Source organism: Staurois parvus, unplaced genomic scaffold (genome assembly GCF_062004578.1).
Source record: "Staurois parvus isolate SC_StPar_1 unplaced genomic scaffold, SC_StPar_1.0 ptg000723l, whole genome shotgun sequence".
NCBI lineage: Eukaryota > Metazoa > Chordata > Amphibia > Anura > Ranidae > Staurois > Staurois parvus.
Window position 1 is genome coordinate 1,646,248 of NW_028318519.1, and position 23,429 is coordinate 1,669,676.

Here is a 23,429-nt window from a genome sequence, read left to right on the forward strand (position 1 = left end):
AGGGCTCTGTATAAATACTCTGGTGTGGGGACATCATGGGAAGTATCTGGAGGACCAAGCTACAGCAAGGTTGTAGGCTTGAAACTCTCTCTATGAGAGCTTCCCCTTAGTGGGGAAGCAGGGAAGAAAAGGTGCTTTTGAGAATAGTTGCATCCCTTTGGTAAGGGATGTAGGACAAAAACCTCTAAAAGGTATGGGTCCCTTTACTTGGCTCTTTTCTTGCAATTGCTCTGTCTTTATTGTTTACATCCACAAGGAATGTGCCATGACCTCTGAGATGACTGAAATGTGTAAATACTGTATGTAATTATCAACTTCATTCAGTGATTCTGGTGTTTGGGTTTTTCCTACTCCTAACCTCAAGATTGGGCTTTCATTTGGAAATGGATGGTTCTGGGTGAGCCTGCTACTGGGATCCATGGCTATTAGGCTTGAGGAAGGTATTGGACAGACTGCTTGTGGGTACTGATTAGACCAGGTTGGGCACCCACCAGGCAGTGGTTTATTTAGAGTTTGTGCTGCCCTTGGCAACACAAAGATCGTCTGCCCCTACGGGCACAAACCAACATCACCACCCCTTTCCCTTCCTATGGAGAGCGCCTGACATTGACTAACAACACTCATGCCCACCCCCCCCCCCCCCGGGAGAGCCTCCCCCTAGCCCCCCCAGCGATAGAGAGGAAGACATCATCTTCAACAGCTCCGGACAGCCTCTCTTGGATCCCACCTGGTTCCCATGGGGTGCATGACCCTTCTTCCATCCCTTCTTCTGGGGGGAGGTGCTGCCCCCCCAGAAAAATGCCACCCTAGGCAAATGCCTTGTTTGCCTTGTGGTAAATACGCCCCTGCCACCAGGGTGTGCTCGGGTAACAACAGGTTCTAAGGGGTACCCTGAGGGAGATCCCATATCCTTGGTGCCCTGGCGGTTCTTGGGGACAATGAATGGGTTAAAGTAGGGTTTTTCGACCAGGGTTCAATGGAACCCTAGGGTTCCTCCAGAGGCTGCTAGGGGTTTGTTGAGCAATGATCAATTTTTGCCTCTCAGATATGTTCCTGCTGACATCATTGATCTATTTAGCCATCTGTAAGAGGATAATTCTTCCCAATGACCACAAGTGCAAGAAGCCTTCTTCCGATTAATCATCATATTAATGTATCATGAGTTGTACATAGAGTAATTATTAGCAGGGGTTTCCTGAAACAGGAAAGTTTTTTCAAGGGTTCCTCTTCTTGAAACGGTTGAGAAAGGCTGGATTAAAGAGTACACATGCTCCCCACCACTTGGTCAGCTGAGCATGTGGAGGACATGTAGCCCATAACACAACACTCCCATGATATTACACGACTACTGGATGCAACAAGAGCAAAAATGTAATATACTGAAGTAATATTAAAACATTGTAACAGGCAACTGGTCTACTAAATGTCCTCTATAAGAGACCCATTTTTCATTCCTGCCATAGTGGACAGACATCTTCAGCCCAACATAGTCTAGCCAATGGCCGTTCTACTGCCACCTGTGCTTGTTATAGGACTGTAATCATTCACAGACCTGCAATCATGCACTGAATTGTACAAGCTATCATATCATATATCATATATATATATTTTAAAAATATATATTTTAAAAAATATATATTTTTTAAATATATTCTTCAGAATGGACACACAGAGCAGCAGGTTCCCCCATAGCAAGCTGCTTGCTGTGGGGGTACCCAACAGGAGGGAGGGGCCAGGAGAGCCTGAGGGGGACCTGAGAAGAGGAGGATCACACAGCAGGTAAGTATAGCATGTTTGTTATTTTACAAAAAACAAAAATGAACCTTTGGAATCGCTTTAAGAATTTTGATTGAAAATGAAACGAATGTAAATCAGCATAAAAGGCTACCCTGTAATACAAAATGGTGAAGTACAGCCAAGAAGAAAGCTAACGCATTTCGGCTATTAAGCCTTAATTGTGATTAAGGCCTATCAGTAAAACATGTTATCTTTCTGCTCGGCTGTACTCCACCATTTTGTATTAAAGGATAGCCTTTTATGCTAATTTAGTGGAGTGCTGACTTTTTTTGCAATGGACTGTATAATGTTGGAGGGTATCGGAAACCACCTATCCTGAGCACCAGGTATCTGGATCGTGGGGTAGGTTGTAGTGCTGTCTCACCTGTTCCATTGTAACAAGCAACAGCTCTATTAAGATCTCACTTTTACTCTGTACAAGACCCCTTATACACTCTGACAGTGGTAGACAACTATCTATTTATTTCAGGTACTTATATATTGCTGTCAATTTATGCAGCACTTTATATATATATTGTACATTCACATCAGTCCCTAACTCTCAAGGGGCGTACAATCTAAGGTCCCTAATTCACATTCATACATACACATACTAGGGACAATTTAGACAGGAACCAATTAACCTACCAGCATGTCTTTGGAGAGTGGGAGGAAACCAGAGTATCTAGAGGAAACCCACACAGGCACAGGGAGAACATGCAAACTCCAGGCAGGTGGTGCCATGGTTGGGATTTGAACCAATGACCCTAGTATAATGACCCTAGTACAATGACCCTAGTACAATGACCCTAGTATAATGACCCTAGTACAATGACCTTAGTACAATGACCCTAGTATAATGACCCTAGTGCAATGACCCTAGTACAATGACCCTAGTATAATGACCCTAGTATAATGACCCTAGTATAATGACCCTAGTATAATGACCCTAGTACAATGACCCTAGTACAATGACCCTAGTATAATGACCCTAGTACAATGACCCTAGTACAATGACCCAAGTATAATGACCCTAGTATAATGACCCTAGTACAATGACCTTAGTACAATGACCCTAGAATAATGACCCTAGTGCAATGACCCTAGTGCAATGACCCTAGTACAATGACCCTAGTACAATGACCCAAGTATAATGACCCTAGTATAATGACCCCAGTATAATGACCCTAGTACAATGACCCCAGTATAATGACCCTAGTACAATGACCCCAGTACAATGACCCTAGTACAATGACCCTAGTACAATGACCCTAGTATAAAGACCCTAGTATAAAGACCCTAGTACAATGACCCTAGTACAATGACCCTAGTACAATGACCCTAGTACAATGACCCCAGTACAATGACCCCAGTACAATGACCCCAGTACAATGACCCCAGTACAATGACCCTAGTACAATGACCCTAGTACAATGACCCTAGTACAATGACCCTAGTATAATGACCCTAGTACAAGGACTCTAGTACAATGATCCTAGTACAATGACCCCAGTACAATGACCCCAGTACAATGACCCCAGTACAATGACCCCAGTACAATGACCCTAGTACAATGACCCTAGTACAATGACCCTAGTACAATGACCCTAGTATAATGACCCTAGTACAAGGACTCTAGTACAATGATCCTAGTACAATGACCCTAGTATAATCACCCTAGTACAATGACCCTAGTATAATGACCCTAGTACAAGGACTCTAGTACAATGATCCTAGTACAAGGACCCTAGTACAATGACCCTAGTATAATGACCCTAGTACAATGACCCTAGTACAATGACCCTAGTATAATGACCCTAGTACAAGGACCCTAGTATAATGACCCTAGTACAATGACCCTAGTATAATGACCCTAGTACAATGACCCTAGTAAAATGACCCTAGTCCAATGACCCTAGTCCAATGACCCTAGTCCAATGACCCTAGTATAATGACCCTAGTATAATTACCCTAGTACAATGACCCTAGTACAATGACCCTAGTACAATGACCCTAGTCCAAGGACCCTAGTACAATGACCCTAGTACAATGACCCTAGTATAATGACCCTAGTATAATGACCCTAGTATAATGACCCTAGTACAATGACCCTAGTACAATGACCCTAGTACAATGACCCTAGTATAATGACCCTAGTACAATGACCCTAGTACAATGACCCTAGTACAATGACCCTAGTATAATGACCCTAGTACAATGACCCTAGTACAATGACCCTAGTATAATGACCCTAGTACAATGACCCTAGTACAATGACCCTAGGAAGTGCTAACCATTTAACCACTTTGCTGCCCTAAATCATTGGATTCAGGAGTTCCAATCACCTCCATGGACACAAGTGTATACAATCAAGCCCCTAGGCATGCAGACTGCTTCTACAAACATTTGTGAAAGAATGGGTCGCTCTCAGGAGGTCAGTGACTCCAAGCGTGGTCCCGTGATAGGTGGTCACCTGTGCAATAAGTCCATCCGTGACATTTACTGGCTACTAAATATTCCACGCTCAACTGTTAGTGGGATTATAACAAAGTGGAAGCAACTTAGAGCTACAGCAACTCAGCCACCAAGTGGTAGGTCACGTAACATGACAGAGCGGGGTCAGGGCATGCTGAAGCGCACAGTGCGCAGAAGTCGCCAACTGTCTGTAGAGTCAATAGCTAAAGACCTCTAAACTTCATGTGGCCTTCAGATTTGCCCGACAGTGTGTAGAGAGCTTCATGGAATGGGTTTCCATGGCCGAGCAGCTGCATCCAAGCCTTATATCACCGAGTGCAATGCAAAGCGTCGGATGCCGTGGTGTAAAGCACGCCGCCACTGGACTCTAGAACAGTGGAGACGTGTTCTCTGGAGTGAATCTTTAGCTCAATATAGTCTAGCCAATGGCCACTCTGTTGCTGCCTGTGCTTGTTATAGGACTGTGATCATTTACAGACCCGCAATAAGGTACAAATGTACAATCTGTAATTCTTTTCCATGAAGAGGGGTCAGGGGAAGCACAGCTTGTATGTATCCAAGGCTGCAGACAACAAAAGGGTGTAATTCATCATCATAGTCAAAAACAGATTGAGGTTGTAGTTTTTAACGTTTTTTTAATATTCCAAAACATGTTTAAAGAAATCCCCCTTAAATTACAATGCAAACCAGAAGGAACGCAATAACATGTTAGTCACTTGACATTTACTTCTTTAATGGCACTTTGCTGCTCCATGAAAAAGAAGAAAAACATTTGAAAGGGGTCCAGATGCCGCTTAGAAAATGAGAAGTCTGCACATGGCAGAACATTACCTCATTCTAGACCTTTATTTTCTGTAATCAGTGAAACTAAAAATACTTGCACACAATATGGTGTGAGAAGTCTACTGGAACTTCTCCGACTGACTTAGATCATTCAGTAAAACAGCCCTACTGCCAACATTAGAATCCTGCAACCTGAGTGACTGTGGAACTATAAGTGCCAGCATGTTCTCGTGGTTGCTGCAGTAAACTGTATTCTTCAGCCTTAAGGCCTTAACGATGCCGTCATCGGCAGTCCTTGACTGTGTTCACAAATGTCTGACACAGATTAGCCCCTGCTGCAGCCTCTCAATTTATGACTTGCTTACAATGTTACAATGTTGCAGTCTGATCATTGGGGAAGTGGAGACTGAGGAAATGCTTTGTGCTGCCTGCAGCAGACTGATGACATCATCCCAGCCTAGACAATGTCACTGATTGGAGCTAACACATGGCTTTTTTATAATAAAAAGTAATCTTTTTTTGCTGTTTTCATTTGTATTTTTTAATGCATTTGCTTAAAATTATTAGCTAAAAAGAGAACATACTCTCACCAGCCACTTTATTAGGTACTCCTATTCGATGTCCCATATGATTATGCCTGACCATCGGCCACTCTGTCACTGGACTCAGAAGTACCAGGTCTTCTAGTCAGATGATCAGGTGGTCAACAGCCAATGATGTGAAGGAGGCAACCAGAATGGCTGAGTGGTTAAGGCATTGGACTCAAGAGCCATTGGTTTTATTTCCTCATGGGTTTGATCCCGACTCCTGGTATGTTGGGCAGTGACTGTGGCACATCATCAAGGTCAGGACTCCTTTTGCAAGAGGTTTTCAAGCAATGACTCTGCTGGAAAAAAATAAAACCTCTTGCAAAAGGAGTCATCAAATCTACCAGTCCTGCCTCTGATGACATGCCACAGAGGAAAATGCACTGAGGACACAGGCACCTCACTGTGTCTCCTAACTGTTGGAATGGGAAAGGATCACAATTCCCCCATACCCAGAAGTACAAACCGAGCATCAGAATGGGGAAGAAAGGGGATTTAAGTGACTTTGAATGTGGCATAGTTGTTGGTGCCAGACAGGCTGGTTTGAGCATTTCAAAAACTGTGGATCTACTGGGATTTTCACGCACAACCATCTCTAGGGTTTACGGAGAATGGTTCGAAAAAGAGAAAATATCTAGTGAGCGGCAGTTGTGTGGCTGAAAATGCCTTGATGTCACAGGAAAATGGGCAGACTGGTTCAAGATCATAGAAAGACAACAGTAACTCATCTCAATATGGACCTCTGAGGACTGTTTCCAATGTCTTGTTGATTCTATGCCACAAAGAATTAAAGCAGTTCTGAAGACAAAAGGGGTCCAACCCGGTACTAGCAAGGTGGACCTAAGAAAGTGGCCAGTGAGAGTATATTTGCCCATTCAGAGAGGAGTAACAGGTCGGCTTGATAGTCAATCACTTCCATTTCTGAGACTTACCTTTCCCACACCACTGAGCCATTCTGTTCACCCACTTGAGCCCAAAGCTCTGGGTCAGTCTTGCCTGGCAATTACGCAGGCTAAGGACCCTCCAGCTCCTCAATGTGACAATTCAACCAAGTTGCACACTCCCCTTATCCAGAGGTACTCAGTCTTCTCAGAGCTCAGATGTAGAACAGCTGCACAGCCACATTTGTTCACCAGGATGGCTCAGTGGTTAAGTCATTGGACTTAAGATCCAATGGATGTAAATCCTTAGCCCCACTCCTGGTATGTGTGTTCTTTACTGTCCTGTCCAATCCAACCTTTTAAGAGTGATTCAATAGTCAATAATATGTTTTTGCATATTATGAAGAGTCACCAGGATGGCTGAGTGGTTAAGGTGTTCGAATTACGACCTGCTGGATGTGTATCCTTGTGAGTTTGAACTCCACTCTTGGTAAGGCATTGTTCTTTACTGTCTTTCATCCAACAGGTCAACTGGATGGCCAAGTGGTTAAGATGTTAAATTTAGGACCCAATGGGTGCATAGCCTCATGAGTTCAAACCCCACTCCTGGTATGAGTTAGTACTTTATTACTGTTACTGGCTATAAATATGTTGAGCTTTAATACAGTGAATTTGTTGGCTAATAAGAAAAGAAAACCTGTTGTAAAAAAAGAGTGGTAAAATCTACCATTCCTTCCAATGATCACCTATCATAGTGCCAATATCTTCTGACCTCACCTTCTTACTTTTAAAGTGGAGTTCCACCCAAAAGTGGAAGCTCCACTTATCTGCCCCACCTTCACTGCCACATTTGACATAATTTGGGGTGGAGCAGGTACCTGGCTTTGACAGGCCCCAGCTCCCACTTATGGTTCAGTTTGCACCGGCTAACTGAGCCGGAGGTTTGGTCCCCCTGCAGCTCACTGGGACATTTCACAGGTCCCAGAGGACTTCAGCTCATTCACAAAGAGCAGCATGCTTCAGACATGCGCAGTAGTAAACCAGCTGTGAAGCAGCAAGGCCGGTTTCCCTAAGTCAGGATGGTGGGGCCAGCACCCAACAGCCGATTGAAGATTCGGCTTAGGGTGAGAACATTGCTGGACCTTTGGACAGGTAAGTGCCCTAACATTAAAAGTATTTGTAGCTGCTGAGTTTTATTTTCTTTTTTTGGCTCTCCGCTTTAATATATTTGAAAAATACATCTCGGCAGGGCTTTCTTTCTGCCGGAACGCGGCGGTACTGCGTTCCGCCACCTTTTTCTTCTTGTCCCCGCTCACCGACTGCCTCTGCAGAGCTGACAAGCTATGCAGAGCAGCGAAAGTGACAGGTGCCGGACGCGGCTTGTTTATGTCATGCTTGCGCGTGCCCGGCACCTGTCACTGCCGCTGCTCACAGCCGGTGAGCGGGGACATGCACGCTTCACCCCCCCCCCCCTCTACCGCCAGCGTGTAAACATCGGGGGCGCGCGGCCACCCCCATAGGAAAGGTGTATCTTAGTACACCCGGCGGTGCGCGCTGACGTCATCACGCCCTCTGCTCGTCGATCCTACCATAGCGCGGATCGTCAGCATCAGGTAAGGAGCGGCGATACAATTTTTCTCGCTTTTCTTGCTAATGTGGGGGGGGGCAGTGTTACTCGCTATTCTTACTAATGTGGGGGGGGGGGCGGTGTTAATTCCATACATTTACTTTTATAGCCCCTCCCAAATTTTACTTGCATTCCTGTTCTCTAAAGGGGTGGTCCTAGGGTTTGATGGGGGCGTGGCCAGGTTTGGGTGGGGGAGTTCCACCACCTTTCCTCTGAGAAAAAAAGCCCTGCATCTCGGTACTAGGAGTGGTAGTTGAATCCACCCACATTTCCATCCATTGACTTGCCTGGTCCAAGTACAGATTTACTTTAATAATGGCTTTGTCCATCTCCAGCTTGGCACGTGCTCCCTCAAAGCTCACATACTTCCTCATAACTCACCCTCCACGCCACCCTATGTAAGAACTGTCCTGCCCAGATTAGTGTACAGAGATGGAAAAGTACATTTCTACGATGCTGAGGTTTGTGGCCAGTCAGTCTCTGGGGCAGGTGGAAGGGGAAAGTATCACAAGTTTCCCTTACCCAGAAGAACTGGGTCTTCCCAGAGCTCTGATGGGCAGTATGTAGGTGGATTGCACCTCTCTGTAGCTGAAGAGTACTCACACGAAGGCCAATTAGTGCAGAAAAGTATATTAATAAGAAGATTCTGAGAAGGTAGTACAAAGTCTGTGTACATGGTTGAACCGGCACAATAGCACTTAAAGAGAAATGTGCAGATGTACCTGACGGAGGAGGTGACTGGAAGGCAGACCAATGCACCTGGGTGAGAAAGGGCTCCTGCATGAGACCCAAGGAACAGTCCCTACTCCACTGGAAGCTCTCCTTATGCTAGACACTGACCAGCGGGGTCTCTGTCCCTGACCTATCCACTTCACAAACGCATGCCAACTGAAGGGGGACAGTGTTGTTTATTAGTACTGCCCACTCCAAAGATGGCCGCTAAGGTCAACCAAGGTAACAACCACCAATTGGACAGATGCTTTTCTGATGACACCTATGGAGGCCACAGAGGAACATGGGTTCTCCTTATCTTCTCCTGATCTTTCTGCACAATGGCCTCCAAACAGTGCCACTTGTGTGGGAAGGCCAAACTACACCTGCCTTTAAACAGAGCAAAGAGCTGTCAGGCACCAGGATGGCCGAGTGGTTAAGGCGTTGGACTTAAGATCCAATGGATGTATATCCTCGTGGGTTCAATCCCCACTCCTGGTAGGAGATATTTTTTTATCAGCCAAATGCTGATACAAGCTTTGACCCTGCTGATAACTGAGAAGAAGAGTACTTTGTTCCACCTTTAATCAAGATTCAGTAACTAAGATGGTATAAATAACAGCATTCTAGCAGGAGTGGGCTTCAAACCCTCCAGAATTTACATGCCTTTCATAAAGCCCCTAAGGAACTTAAAAGTTATCCCTTGCAGTGGGGCTTAGTTTTACTTACCTGAATAGTAATAATAACTATAAATTGTTCAGTTTTACTTACCTGAATGATAATGATAACTATAAAGCGAACATAAACTTGCCCATTCAGGGAACAATAAGAGGTTGGGTCGATAATCAGTCATTTATTTTGTTCTCCCATACCACTGTATCGTCCTAGCTGAGCCTGGTGTAAATGTTCTGAGTCAGTCTCCAAATGTCCCATTTGACTATGCCTGACCATCGGCCGCTCTGTCACTGGACTCAAAAGTACCAGGTCTTCTACTCAGATGATCACGTGGTCAACAGCCAACAGTGTGTAGGAGGCAACCAGGATGGCTGAGTGGTTAAGGCATTAGACACAAGATCCATTGGTTTTATTTCCTCATGGGTTTGATCTCGACTCCTGGTATGTTGGGCAGTGACTGTGGCACGTCATCAAGGTCAGGACTCATTTTGCAAGAGGTTTTCAAGCAATGACTTATGACAAATGACAAATAAAACCTCTTGCAAAAGGAGTCATCAAATCTACCAGTCCTGCCTCTGATGACGTGCTGCAGAGGAAAATGCACTGGGGACACAGGCACCTCGCTGTGTCTCCTAACTGTTGGAATGGGAAAGGATCACAATTCCCCCATACCCAGAAGTCCTGAGTCCTCCCAGAGCTCTGGTGGGTAGCTGGTGAAGCAACTTTGAAGCATTAGGATGGCTGTGTGGATAAGGCATTGGAATTACACCCCGGTCACATCAAACCCTACTTTGAAATCGTGCGACTTGCAGTGAATTTGCATGATTTCAAAATCAGATGGCATGATGATTTCAGGTGCGATTTTCAAGACATCTGATACAGTTGTCTATGCAAATTGCGCCAAAAGTAGAGTATGTACTACTTGAGAAACCGGTGTGGCCCCGACCAAGTCAGAACCGTACTGATATGACCACTCTAATTGCAGACAATAGGCCGCGGTTTGGCATGTCATTTGCAAGTCGCATGGAATGAAAATCTCATGCCAATTCGCATCCAGTGTGACCGGGGTCTAAAGATCCAACAGATGTACACTCACTTTATTAGGTCCACCTATTCAATTGCCTGGTAACACAAATTGATAATTAGCCAATCACATGGCAGCAACTCAATGCATTTAGGCATCTAGAAGTGGTGAAGACGACTTGCTGACTTTTAAACCGAGCATCAGAATGGGGAAGAAATGGCATGTAAGTGACTTATGAACATGGCATGGTTGTTGGTGCCAGATGGGCTGGTCTGAGTATTTTAAAAACTGCTGATCTACTGGGATTTTCACGCACAACCATCTCTAGGGTTTACAGAGAATGGTCCGAAAAAGAGAAAATATTCAGTGAGCCACAGTTGTGTGGATGAAAATGCCTTGTTGATGTCATAGGAGAATGGGCAGACTGGTTCCAGATGATAGAAAGACAACAGTAACTCAAATAACCACTTGTTACAACCAAGGTATGCAGAATACCATCTCTTGTGTCAACGGTTCAGGCTGGTGGTGGTGGTGTAATGGTGTGGGGGATTATTTTCTTGGCACTAGCAAGGTGCACCTAATAAAGTGGCTAGGGAGTGTATATCCTCATAGGCTCGATCCCCACTCCTGGTATGAGCTGGTGACCTATGTTGGGCTTTCACCCACTTACTCCTATTAGCAAAAAAAAACTCTTGCAAAAGGAATGCTAAAATCTACCAGTCCTGCTTCTGATGAAGTGCCATAGAGGACAATGCATTGGGGGACACAGGTATCTCACTCTCCCCCAGGTGTTGGAATGGGAAAGGATCACAATACCATACCTAGACGTCCTTGGTGCTCCCAGAGCTCAGGTGGGCAACTGGTGAAGACACTTTTGAAGCACCAGGCTGGCTGCATGGTTAAGGTGTTGGACAGATAAAGGATGTGTATCTTCGTCGATCCAACCTGCTATCTTCTCCTACCTGTTCCTTCCTATCTTCTCCTACCTGCTCCTGGTAGTAGAGAACTTGTTAAAACAACCAAATGTTGGACTTGTAAACGAAAAGTATTAAAATTTATCTGCTCTATGAATTGAATGGAAATGGTTCTTTGAACTCGCATACAATACGATGTTAGAATTCTACTGAAACTTCTCAGAATGGTTTTGATTATTCAGGACCACAACTAGACATGTGTGATTTGTTTTGTGGCAAATCGAAATTCCGATGAAATTTTCATTATTTGGATGCGTATGAATAATTTAAACAAATCTGAAATTATAACAAAACAAATTATCCGAATTCAGAAATGAATTCAAATCCAATTATTCATTTGAATTCAAATGTGAAAATTAATTTTCATGGAAACATATTGCGATGAAAATAGTAAGGTATAAAAGTGAAATATGATGATGATTTCTACTTAGGATGTTTTATAGAATAGAATAGAAAAAAATAAAGCAATAGAGTAAAACAGAATAGAACAGAATAAAAAAAGAACAGAATACATTAGAATAAAGCAACCTAAGGAGGAACTATCATCTTATTTCACTCGGATACCTTACTATATTTATTGCAATATGTTTCCATTTTGAATTAATTTTAGAAAATAACAAATATATGAAATGAATTGAATATACAAAATAAATTCCAAAAACAAATCATTCTAACATAATGAATATGACGAAGCAAAATTCTTACCTTAACGAACAAATCCGAAACAAAAGACATTTTTACATCATGCACATCTCTAACTACACCCTACTGCCAACATTAGATTCCTGCAGCCCTTTGGTGGTTATAGTACTATGAGTGCCAACCAGGGGCGGACTGACAACTCATGGGGCCCCCGGGCAATAGGGGATCATGGGGCCCCTGTGTCCTTGCCCAAACTCAAAAAAGCCTATAAAAAAGGTACCAGGGGCATCTCATGGGGCCTCCTACTGACCCCGGGCCCTCGGGCAGTGACCGAGTTTCTAAATGGTCAGTCCGCCCTGGTGCCAACATGTTCTTGCGATTGTTGCAGTGAACTGTACTCTTCAGCCTTAAGCACTGGTTCACACTGATGCAAATTCAGATGCGATGCAAAAAGCAAAGATTCGCATGTAATCTACAAAATTATTTCCAATGCAGGCTGTTCACATATATGCGGTGCAGGCCTGATCTGGTCCAAAAATGGGTCCTTTGGGAGTTTAGTGCAGGTGTAGTGAGAATTTCTTCTCCTGCTATGCCCAGTCCCTTCAGAAATCGCTGTCAATTTGCACCTGTCACAGCAGAAGTCGCACTGTGATACCGCACTGTGAAACCGCATCAGATTAGCACCGCATCATTGTAAACCGGCGCTAAGGGTAATGATGCAGTCACGTGCCGTTCTTGACTGTGCTCACAAACGTCTGACATAAATCAGCCCCTGCCTGTGCCTCTCACCTTGTAACCTGCTTGCAGTGTCCAGCATTCTTGTGACGCACTACAAATTTCACTGTATATTTGTATCAGTTTATGACTTGCTACAAAGTTACAACGATGCAGTCTGATCACTGCGGGAGGCAGGGGTGGACTATATATAAATATAAAGTGAAATATATTGAATATGGCCAAAATTGTAGTATATCAAATATATGTCAATATATATATGGGAAGAATATTTTTTAAATGTATTTCAAATATATTTTTCTTCCATGTGGGTGAGGCTGCTGGAAAAGTTCTAAATCTTCCCAGGGGCGGACTGACCATATGGAAACTCGGGCACTGCCCGAGGGCCCAGGGTCAGTAGGGGGCCCCATGAGATGCCCCCGGTACCTTTTTCATAGGCTTTTTTGAGTTTGGGCAAGGACACAGGAGCCCCATATCCCCTATTGCCCGGGGTCCCATGAGTTGTCAGTCCGCCCCTGCTCAGGCCTGGTCATTGGCTGCTCCATCATCGTCACTCTGTCCATCACTCGGGCACTGCCATAAAAGTGGAACAGGAAAAGTCACATGCTTCCCATACTCAGAAGTATTGGGTCTTCTTTAAAGTTTCTCAGGTGGTTAACAGCCCTATTCCTTGTAAGTAGACCAGGATGGCCGAGTGGTTAAGGCGTTGGACTTAAGATCCAATGGATATATATCCTCGTGGGTTCGAACCCCACTCCTGGTATGTTACCTTTATGTTGGGCTTCTACATTATAATATTGTCGACTAAAATTAAAGAAAACTCTTGCAAAACAGTGCTAAAAATCCAGTCTCTGATCATGTGCCATAAAGTACAATGCAATGGGATTTGAAAGCACCTCCTTCCATTAGCCATGTGGTGCAGATACATGAACACAGAAGGGGAACTCAATCATCTACTTGTGCCTTGAAGGTTCTCATCCCACCTCGGGTATGAGCTTCTAAAGAAAAAAAACACACAATTTAAGACCTGTTGTAAACTTTAAAGGTCAGTTCTACCTTTTCCATTTATAACTACAAATCTGTCTGCCATAATGGCAGATGGGGCTTGTAGTTATGTCTCTGTGCTAAACATCATGTTCCACAATAAATACAAGTGTACCATTTTGCTATAGATGGATTTAGTCTATAGTAAAATGGTGACACCTCTATCATTTCTACTGAATGTCTGTTAAGTGGTCAAAGTGTTGACCACTTTGACCAATTAAGAGACATCCTGTAGAAATGATAAAGGTGTCATTGTGTACTGTTATGTTTATTTGGCAGAATTACCTTTTACTAGAACAGTTCACTGTTCCTGGCAACAACTAAGAATTGTTACGTTCAATAGTTATTACATAGTTATTACATTAATAACATATTACCAGGAGTGGGGCTTGAACCCTCGAGAATATACAGCCATTAGATCTTAAGTCCAAAACCTTAACCCAGGGGTCTGCAACCTTTAAGACATAAAGAGCCACTTGGACCCGTTTCTGAGAGGGAAAAAAAGACTGGGAGCCGCAAAACCATTGCAAAATTTAAAACAAATCCGACACTGCATATATTGCAAAAAGCGCTCTAGTCATGAAGGGGGTTTAAGGGCCCAGTAAGCAAAGGGTTAATCAGGGCCACAGTGTATCGTCATAATCACAATCATAGCCTTAGGTCAGTGGTGGGCAACCTTTTTTTTCAACTGAGCCAAATCTCGCCAAAACCACGATTGAAATTTATTTTGAGAGCCACATTTTTAAAACTGAAAATACATCCCCCATATAGTAATTCATCCCCCATAGTAATTCATCCCCCATATAGTAATTCATCCCCCATAGTAATTCATCCCCCATAGTAATTCATCCCCCATATAGTAATTCATCCCCCATAGTAATTCATCCCCCATATAGTAATTCATCCCCCATAGTAATTCATCCCCCACATAGTAATTCATCTCCCATAGTAATTCATCCCCCATAGTAATTCATCCCCCATATAGTAATTCATCCCCCATATAGTAATTCATCCCCCCTATAGTAATTCATCCCCCATATTAATTCATCCCCCATATAGTAATTCATCCCCCATAGTAATTCATCCCCCATATAGTAATTCATCCCCCATAGTAATTCATCCCCCATATAGTAATTCATCCCCCATAGTAATTCATCCCCCCTATAGTAATTCATCCCCCCTATAGTAATTCATCCCCCATAGTAATTAATCCCCCATATAGTAATTCATCCCCCATAGTAATTCATCCCCCATATAGTAATTCATCCCCCCTATAGTAATTCATCCCCCATATTAATTCATCCCCCATATTAAGTCCCCAAGTCCCCCCTGTGTCAATTCACTTACCTTTGCTCCGCGCGTTCCTCTCGCCGTGTTCCCGCGCCGTTCCGGTGTAGCATGAAAATCTGTCTCCTATGAGGATCTGTCCCCCCTCGACGTATCTGCGCATGTGCCAGTTTCAGGCATTAGCAGCCAATCGGCGATCTCCGGCACATGCGCAGATACGTCGAGGGGGACAGATCCTCATAGGAGACAGATTTTCATGCTACACCGGTCTTCAGGGCGGACTGTGAGAGGAGCCTAGCTCCGTGGGCCGGATTAAAAGGTCCGCCGGGCCGTATACGGCCCGCGGGCCGTAGTTTGCCCATTGCTGCCCTATTGCCTGTCACCTGGTGGGCAGTGTGCTCCGGAGCCGCAGCCAAGGTGAAAAAGAGCCGCATGCGGCTCTGGAGCCGCGGGTTGCCGACACCCGCCTTAACCACTCAGCCATCCTGGTGATTGATATACCTTAGCTTGAAATATTAAAGTCAGAAGCATAATTTGACTTTGCTATTGTCCCAACTCTGTTCAAGACAAGGGACCCAAAGGCTCTAAAAGTGATGAAGATACATTAGTCATTGATCAATATAGCTCTGCAACACCAGGAGCATGGATGAAGGAAAAGATTATTTTTTAAAAGGCTCTTGTCTTTTGGTAACAGGCCACTTTTAGGTGTACCGTTTGTGCACCCAACATTCCGACAACACCTGAAGAAGTATGTGCTCTATTAGGTGTATTTCTATTAGGTGTATAATTAGCTTTTTCGTGGGCAAGCCTATGTTCCTGGTATTAATGTGAAACTGAGATTTTAAAAATGATAACTTTCGACCAATGGTTGGGATCAAAGCCACAAAGATTTACAACCATTGGATCTTAAGTTCAACATCCTACCCACTTGGCCATCCTGTCTACTTTGCCTTATTAGCTGGATAGTGAAAAGCATGTTTGCTTTCTTAATATATTGTTGTGGGTTCCAACTCCACTACTGATAGGAGCTTCTAACTTATTGAAATAATTTAAATCCTGTTGCAAACTTTAAAAGTTAGTTCACCTTTTTCCAATGATAGCTACAAGTCTGTCTGCTGTGGTGGAAGATGGGACTTGTAGTTAAGTCTCTCTGCTAAGCATCATGTTATGTCATAAATACATCAAATATGTGTGTAACATGCTGCTAAAGGTGGAGTTAGGCTGGCCATAAATGACAGCACCCTACCAGGAGTGGGGTTTGAACCCACAAGGATATGCCTCCATTGGAACTTAAGTCCAACGCCTTAACCACTCAGCCACCCTGGTCACGTAGACTGCTCACTTCTTTATTGCAAAGATTTAGATGTGATGCATACGTTGCCTTTGCAATTGTCTCACTTCTACCACCTCTGATCAAGACAAGGGACCCAAATGCCCTAAAAGTTCTTTTTTGGTCATTATAGCTCTGCAAGACTAGAGGCGTGATGAAGGAAAAGATGTTTGGTAACTGTTAGGTGCTCAATAATCTGACCACTCCTGAAGAAGCGTGTGTGCTATTTTTATTTTTTTATTATTTTCAATACCATGGCAACTTGGCCAGTCTGCAGAGGTATCACACAGTTAAGTCCAACAACTTAGGGTTTGAACCCACTGGGATATACATCTCTTGGATCTTAAGTCCAAAACCTTAACCCAGTGCAGTTCAATTTGAAAATTATTGAAGGCCTCAAGGGCAGTCCCAGCACTTCCATAGGGCCACACAACAGCATGGTATCTTCATGCATTCAGGTGCATTGTGTCAAGTTTGGCAACCCATTCAAAATTAATGAGCTATAGCGCACTCTATGTAATAGCATGGGCAGATGACAGGCTCTCATTATGGAGGTATTGGAGTTTATTAGACCCACAATGCCCCCCGTCCCTCCAATACAGCCATTAAAGCACAGATCATGCTTCACTAGCCAACAAATGACAGCTGTGTCACAGGAGAGATTGGAGAACAACCGTTCACGCTGAATGAACAGTTTCCCGCAGTCTTGTGAAGGAATAGGAGGCTCAGCAACCACCATGGGGGAAGGTGGTGGGGGTCATGGAAATGGATTTTGAGAGCCCCATACAAGTTATCAGGCAGTTCTAGAGCCACCCAGATGGCATTTATTGGAATGCCCTTTGGTGGCTGTTAAAGCCGGTACTAAGCTCATGGTTGCAGCAGCCCTGAAAATGCTTTAACCAATTGTCTACCATAAATGGACCTTGGTAAACAAGTGATTAAATCAATTTGGCCATTGAAAAAATAACTACAAGTTCCATCCTGCCTCCACCCAGTAGAACATTTTGGGTTTGTGCTTCCCTATGCAAGAATAAAATCGTGCATTCCAAAAATGTAGATTTGTATTCAGGGGTGGACTGACCATTTGGAAACTCGGGCACTGCCCGAGGGCCCGGGGTCAGTAGGGGGCCCCATGAGATGCCCCTGGTACCTTTTTCATAGGCTTTTTTGAGTTTGGGCAAGGACACAGGGGCCCCATGATCCCCTATTGCCCGGGGGCCCCATGAATTGTCAGTCCGCCCCTGTTTGTATTTATAAAGACATACAGTATATTTGAAATGTATTTTTAAAAATATTTTTCATATATTTTGTAATAAAAACGCATTTTAACATGTAATATATATATATTTATTGAAATATTATTATTATACAGGATTTATATAGCACCAACAGTTTCCTCAGCGCTTTACAATATAACGGGAGACAATACAGCAACAATACAGTTCAATATAAGAGGGATATAAATATATTTTGAAATATATGGAATACGGCCAAAATTGTAGTATTTCAAATATATGTCAATATATTTAGGAAGAATATTTTTAAAATATATTTCAAATATATTTTTCTTCCATGTGGGTGAGGCTGCTGGAAAAGTTCTAAGTCAGGCTTCAATGCTTCCATATGACTATGCTCAGGCCTGGTCATTGGCCGCTCCATCATCGTCACTCTGTCCATCACTCGGGCACTGCCGTATAAGTGGAAGGGGAAAAGTCACACGCTTCCCATACCTAGAAGTATTGGGTGTTCTACAAAGTTTCTCAGGTGGTCAACAGCCAAACTCCTTATAAGTAGACCAGGATGGCCGAGTGGTTAAGGCGTTGGACTTAAGATCCAATGGATATATATCCTCGTGGGTTCGAACCCCACTCCTGGTAGGTTACCTTTATGTTGGGCTTCTACATTATGATATTGTCGACTAAAATTAAAGAAAACTCTTGCAAAACAGTGATAAAAATCCAGTCTCTGATGAAGTGCCATAAAGAAAAATGCAATGGGAGCTGAAAGCACCTCCTTCAATCAGCCATGTGGTGCAGATACATGAACAGAAGATTCACTCAGTCATCTACTTGTGCTTGAAGGTTCTCATCCCACCTCTGGTATGAGCTTCTAAATAAAAAAAAACACACAATTTAAGACCTGTTGTAAATTTTAAAGGTCAGTTCTACCTTTTCCATTTATAACTACAAATCTGTCTGCCATGATGGCAGATGGGGCTTGTAGTTATGTCTCTGTGCTAAACATCATGTTCCACAATAAATACAAGTGTACCATTTTGCTATAGATGGATTTAGTCTATAGTAAAATGGTGACACCTCTATCATTTCTACTGGATGTCTGTTAAGTGGTCAAAGTGTTGACCACTTTGACCAATTAAGAGACATCCTGTAGAAATGATGGAGGTGTCATCGTATACTGTTAGAATTAGCTTTTGCTAGAGCAGTTCACTGCTCCTTGCAATAACTGAGAATTATTATGTTCAACATACTACCAGGAGTGAGGCTAGAACCCACAAGAATATACAGCCATGAGATCTTAAGTCCAAAGCCTTAACCACTCAGCCATCCTGGTGATTAATATCATTGTGCTCAAAATCTTAAAGTCTGAGACACACTTTGACTTTGCTATTGTCCCAACTCTGTTCAAGACAAGGGAACCAAAGGCTCTAAAAGTGATGAAGATACATTAGTCATTGATCAGTATAGCTCTGCAACACCAGGAGCATGGGTGAAGGAAAAGATTATTTTTTAAAAGGCTCTTGTCTTTTGGTTACAGGCCACTTTTAGGTGTACCGTTTGTGTAACATTCCGACAACTCCTGAAGAAGTATGCACTCTATTAGGTGTATTTGACATAATTAGCTTTTTCGTGGGCAAGCCTATGTTCCTGGTATTAATGTGAAACTGAGATTTTAAAAATGATAACTTTCAACCAATGGTTGGGATCAAAGCCACAAAGATTTACAACCATTGGATCATTAAGTTCAACATCCTACCCACTTGGCCATCCTGTCTACTTTGCCCCATCAGCTGGATAGTGAAAAGCACATGTTTACTTTCTTAATATATTATTGTGGGTTCCAACCAGGGGCGGACTGACCTTTTGGAAACTCGGGCACTGCCTGAGGGACTGGGGTCAGTAGGGGGCCCCATGAGATCCCCCTGGTACCTTTTTCATAGGCTTTTTTGAGTTTGGGCAAGGACACAGGGGCCCCATGATCCCCTATTGCCCGGGGGCCCCATGAGTTGTCAGTCCACCCCCGGTTCCAACTCTACTACAGGTAGGAGCTTCTAACTTATTGAAATAATTTAAATCCTGTTGCAAACTTTAAAAGTTAGTTCACCTTTTTCCAATGATAGCTACAAGTCTGTCTGCTGTGGTGGAAGACGGGACTTGTAGTTAAGTCTCTCTGCTAGGCATTATGTTATGTCATATATACATCAAATATGTGTGTAACATGCTGCTAAGGGTGGAGTGAGGCTGGCCATAAATGACAGCATCCTACCAGGAGTGGGGTTTGAACCCACGAGGATATGCATCCATTGGATCTTAAGTCCAACGCCTTAACCACTCGGCCATCCTGGTCACATAGAAGACCTATTTCTTTATCACAAAGATTTAGATGTGATGCATACTTTGCCTTTGCAATTATCTCACCTCTGATCAAGACAAGGGACCCAAATGCCCTAAAAGTTTTTTGTTGGTCAATATAGCTCTGCAAGACTAGAGGCATGATGAAGGAAATAGATGTTTGGTAACTGTTAGGTGCTCAATACTCTGACCACTCCTGAAGAAGCGTGTGTTCCTGCAGTCTTGTGGAGGAATAGGAGGCTCAGCAACCACCATGGGGGAAGGTGGTGGGGATCATGGAAATGGATTTTGAGAGCCCCATACAAGTTATCAGGCAGTTCTAGAGCCACCCAGATGGCATTTATTGGAATGCCCTTTGGTGGCTGTTAAAGCCGGTACTAAGCTCATGGTTGCAGCAACATCCCTGAAAATGCTTTACCTAATTGTCTACCATAAATGGACCTTGGTAAACAAGTGGTTAAATCAATTTGGCCATTGAAAAAATAATTACTGGTTCCATCCTGCCTCCACCCAGTTGAAAATTTTGGGTTTGTGCTGCCCTATGCAAGAATAAAATCGGGCGACCCCCATCTAAATTTATCCTGTCCGCTCCTATTTAAGATCCACCCCTTCAGGACAGGACAATAGGGGGGCAGCGCGACAGGAGGGGGGCATCGGGACGGGGGGCAGCATGACAGGGGGGCCACGGGACAGGTAGGGGGCAGCGGAACAGGAGGGAGTAGCTTGATGGGAGGGGCCGCGGACAAGAGGGGGCAGCGGGACAGGAGTGGGGCAGTGGGACTGCAGGACAGGTGGGTAGCAGCAGGATAGAAGGGAGGCAATGGTGTAGGTGGAGGGCAATGGAACAGAAGGGGGGCAATGGGACAGGTGAGGGGAAGCAGGAAAGGAGGGAGGCAATGTGATTGGAGGCAGCATGGCGAGGGGCAGCAGGACAGGTGAGGGTCAGCGCGACAGAGGGAGCAGCGTGATGGGTGGGGAGCAGCGTGGTGGGGGAAACAAGAAAGGTGGGGAGCAGTGTGATGGGGGAAACGAGAAAGGTGGGGAGCAGCGTGGTGGGGGAAATGAGAAAGGTGGGGAGCAGTGTGATGGGGGGAAACGAGAAAGGTGGGGAGCAGCGTGGTGGGGGAAATGAGAAAGGTGGGGAGCAGTGTGATGGGGCGGGGGCTCTGTGGCAGGAGTGGGGAAGCACCAGTCCTCCAAGCTCTTACCCGTCCAGCGGTGCCAGGAGCAGTATTTGAACCTGTGTCTAATCTCCCCCAGGATCTCTGGCAGCAGCTGCAACAAAGAACGGGGGAGGCTCCTCCACCCTCACCTCCTCCTCTTCTTCTTCCTCCTCCACAGGCCCTCCGCTGGAATCTCCTGGCCTCACCCACCCTGCACAGCCCGCACAGCCCAGCCACTCACATCCATGGTGTCCCTCCTGCCTGGGGGGTGGTGTTGCCTCCCTGAAAAAATGCCACCCAAGGTAAACACCTTGTTTGCCTCACGGGAGATACGCCCCCTGCCTCCACCTCTGGGAGTAACTGTCAGTCTTCCCTTTGTAGCACCCACCTAGATAGGTGTAGACAGTGTGGATGTAATTGTTGCTAGGTAAAAGCATAACTTGCACACTGTCCAGAAAGCTTGAGAAGTTTCTGGATGCTAGGTGTGGAGCTATGCAGATGGAAGCATGAATGTTGATACAGCCCTGGCCTATTCTAGAGAGAGAGGCTCTGATGGCATGCTGGGTAACTGCATATATTCAGTGACCACACTGAGTTTTGGGTCTTTTCCCGTAGAGGATTGCTCCAGTCTAGGAGAGGGCACATTGCCCTCCCAGGCAACTACTGCTGTGCAGCCTCAGATGGGCGACCTGAGGGCCTGAATGCTGAGACCTTGGTTCTGCTGTGCTGACTGAGGGGCCATTTACTGAAGATCTGGTGTGGTATCATGGAGGAAGGCATCAATCTGCTCTTGGGCCTTGTGAGTACAGACATCCCTAAAGGACTTTGGATACTGTTTGCTACATAACCCCCCCCCAGGTGCTAGGAAGTCAACTGTGGGTCTGGACTAAAGGAGACACCGGCTGATGTGCTGAAGAGCATTGTCCATTTAACCTCTTTCTACAAAGGGCTCTGCTCAAACTTACTACTGTAGTGGCCCTCTAGTTAACTAGGGGGACCTAGATAGTTTTTTCTAGGCGAGACTGAATAGCAGTCTGGGATGAGTCAGCCTGAGATGAGTCAGCCAGGTTATTTTGGGTCAGGGCTGAGGGCTCTGCAGGTCAGTCCTCAGATACCTCTACCTACTCTAGAAGCTGGAGACGTTTCTGGAAGGCAGTGGGTGGAGGTGAGAAGGGGCTGAGCTGCATAGTTAAGGGATCTTGGCCAATCCCCAAGCAGGAGGCTTGGCAAGGGGCCAGGACAGTCCTTAAATATAAGAGAGTCTGATCAGCAGGAGGAGTAGTGCTGGGTTGAAGATGGAGTGAAGGCTGGAGTGTGGAGCCTGGGAGGGGGCCCAGGAGAGGGGCATACCTGCAGGCAGGAGCTGGAAAGGAGGATCTCTCAGCCTCATCTATTCACTGAGAGAGCTTGGGAAGCAGGGAAGGAGCCAGCCCATAGTAAGGCCTGAAGGCAGCTACCAACCCACAAGCTTGCAGGAGAGCACATAGTGAGTAATCCCACACACCTTGGGGGAGAAGGCATTCTGGTGCGAAACCTGACTAGCCCCTATCTGGGACTCTTGATTTAAAAGTGTCAGATTTTGGGTCCCTTTGCTCAGGGATTCCCTCAAGCAGCTGGGTGAGGAGAAGAATTCATCTGGGGTCTGAGGTGGTACACCAGGAGGGCTGGAAAGCTCTTCAAGAAGAGAAAATTTGTCTGTGGACTCGTACATAGTTGTTAAAGAGTTGTCCTCAAGTTGCAGTTTCCTTGGGCATCCCGTACCCCCCTCAACCCTATCCAAGTTATTTACCCCTTAATAAAATCACAAAAAACAAGCTCAAGGACTGTTTACTGTCTCCAGTGTGCAAGGTCTGAAGAAAATGCTTGTTGCCTGGCTGTTCAGGACTATAAGGGGGACCCAAAAGTCAGCGACTCCTAAGGGGGTAGTGCTACACTACTACTATTATTGCTGCCTTAAAGCTGAAGTCTGGTGTTTGCTTCAAGCACGGACTTTGCCATAGCTTATCCAAGAGATTACTTAAAGTCCTCAGCTGTACATACACTATATTGCCAAAAGTATTGGCCCCCGGCCTTTACACGCACATGAACTTTAATGGCATCCCAGTCTTAGCCTGTAGGGTTCAAT

At 44.7% G+C, this 23,429-nt stretch overlaps 1 protein-coding gene and 5 non-coding genes across 6 annotated transcripts in view; 4 read left to right on the forward strand and 2 right to left on the reverse strand.

The window, feature by feature from the left end:
* Positions 1 to 23,429, forward strand: part of LOC149445375 (uncharacterized) — a 193,857-nt gene that overhangs the window by 99,221 nt on the left and 71,207 nt on the right. The gene's annotated exons all lie outside the window — the stretch shown is intronic.
* Positions 9,259 to 9,341, forward strand: TRNAL-UAA (transfer RNA leucine (anticodon UAA)). Its single transcript has one exon. It is a non-coding gene; the product is annotated as a tRNA-Leu (tRNA).
* On the forward strand, positions 13,571 to 13,653 carry TRNAL-UAA (transfer RNA leucine (anticodon UAA)). The gene has a single exon. It is a non-coding gene; the product is annotated as a tRNA-Leu (tRNA).
* Positions 16,465 to 16,547, reverse strand: TRNAL-UAA (transfer RNA leucine (anticodon UAA)). Its single transcript has one exon. It is a non-coding gene; the product is annotated as a tRNA-Leu (tRNA).
* Positions 18,346 to 18,428, forward strand: TRNAL-UAA (transfer RNA leucine (anticodon UAA)). Its single transcript has one exon. It is a non-coding gene; the product is annotated as a tRNA-Leu (tRNA).
* TRNAL-UAA (transfer RNA leucine (anticodon UAA)) lies at positions 20,053 to 20,135 on the reverse strand. Its single transcript has one exon. It is a non-coding gene; the product is annotated as a tRNA-Leu (tRNA).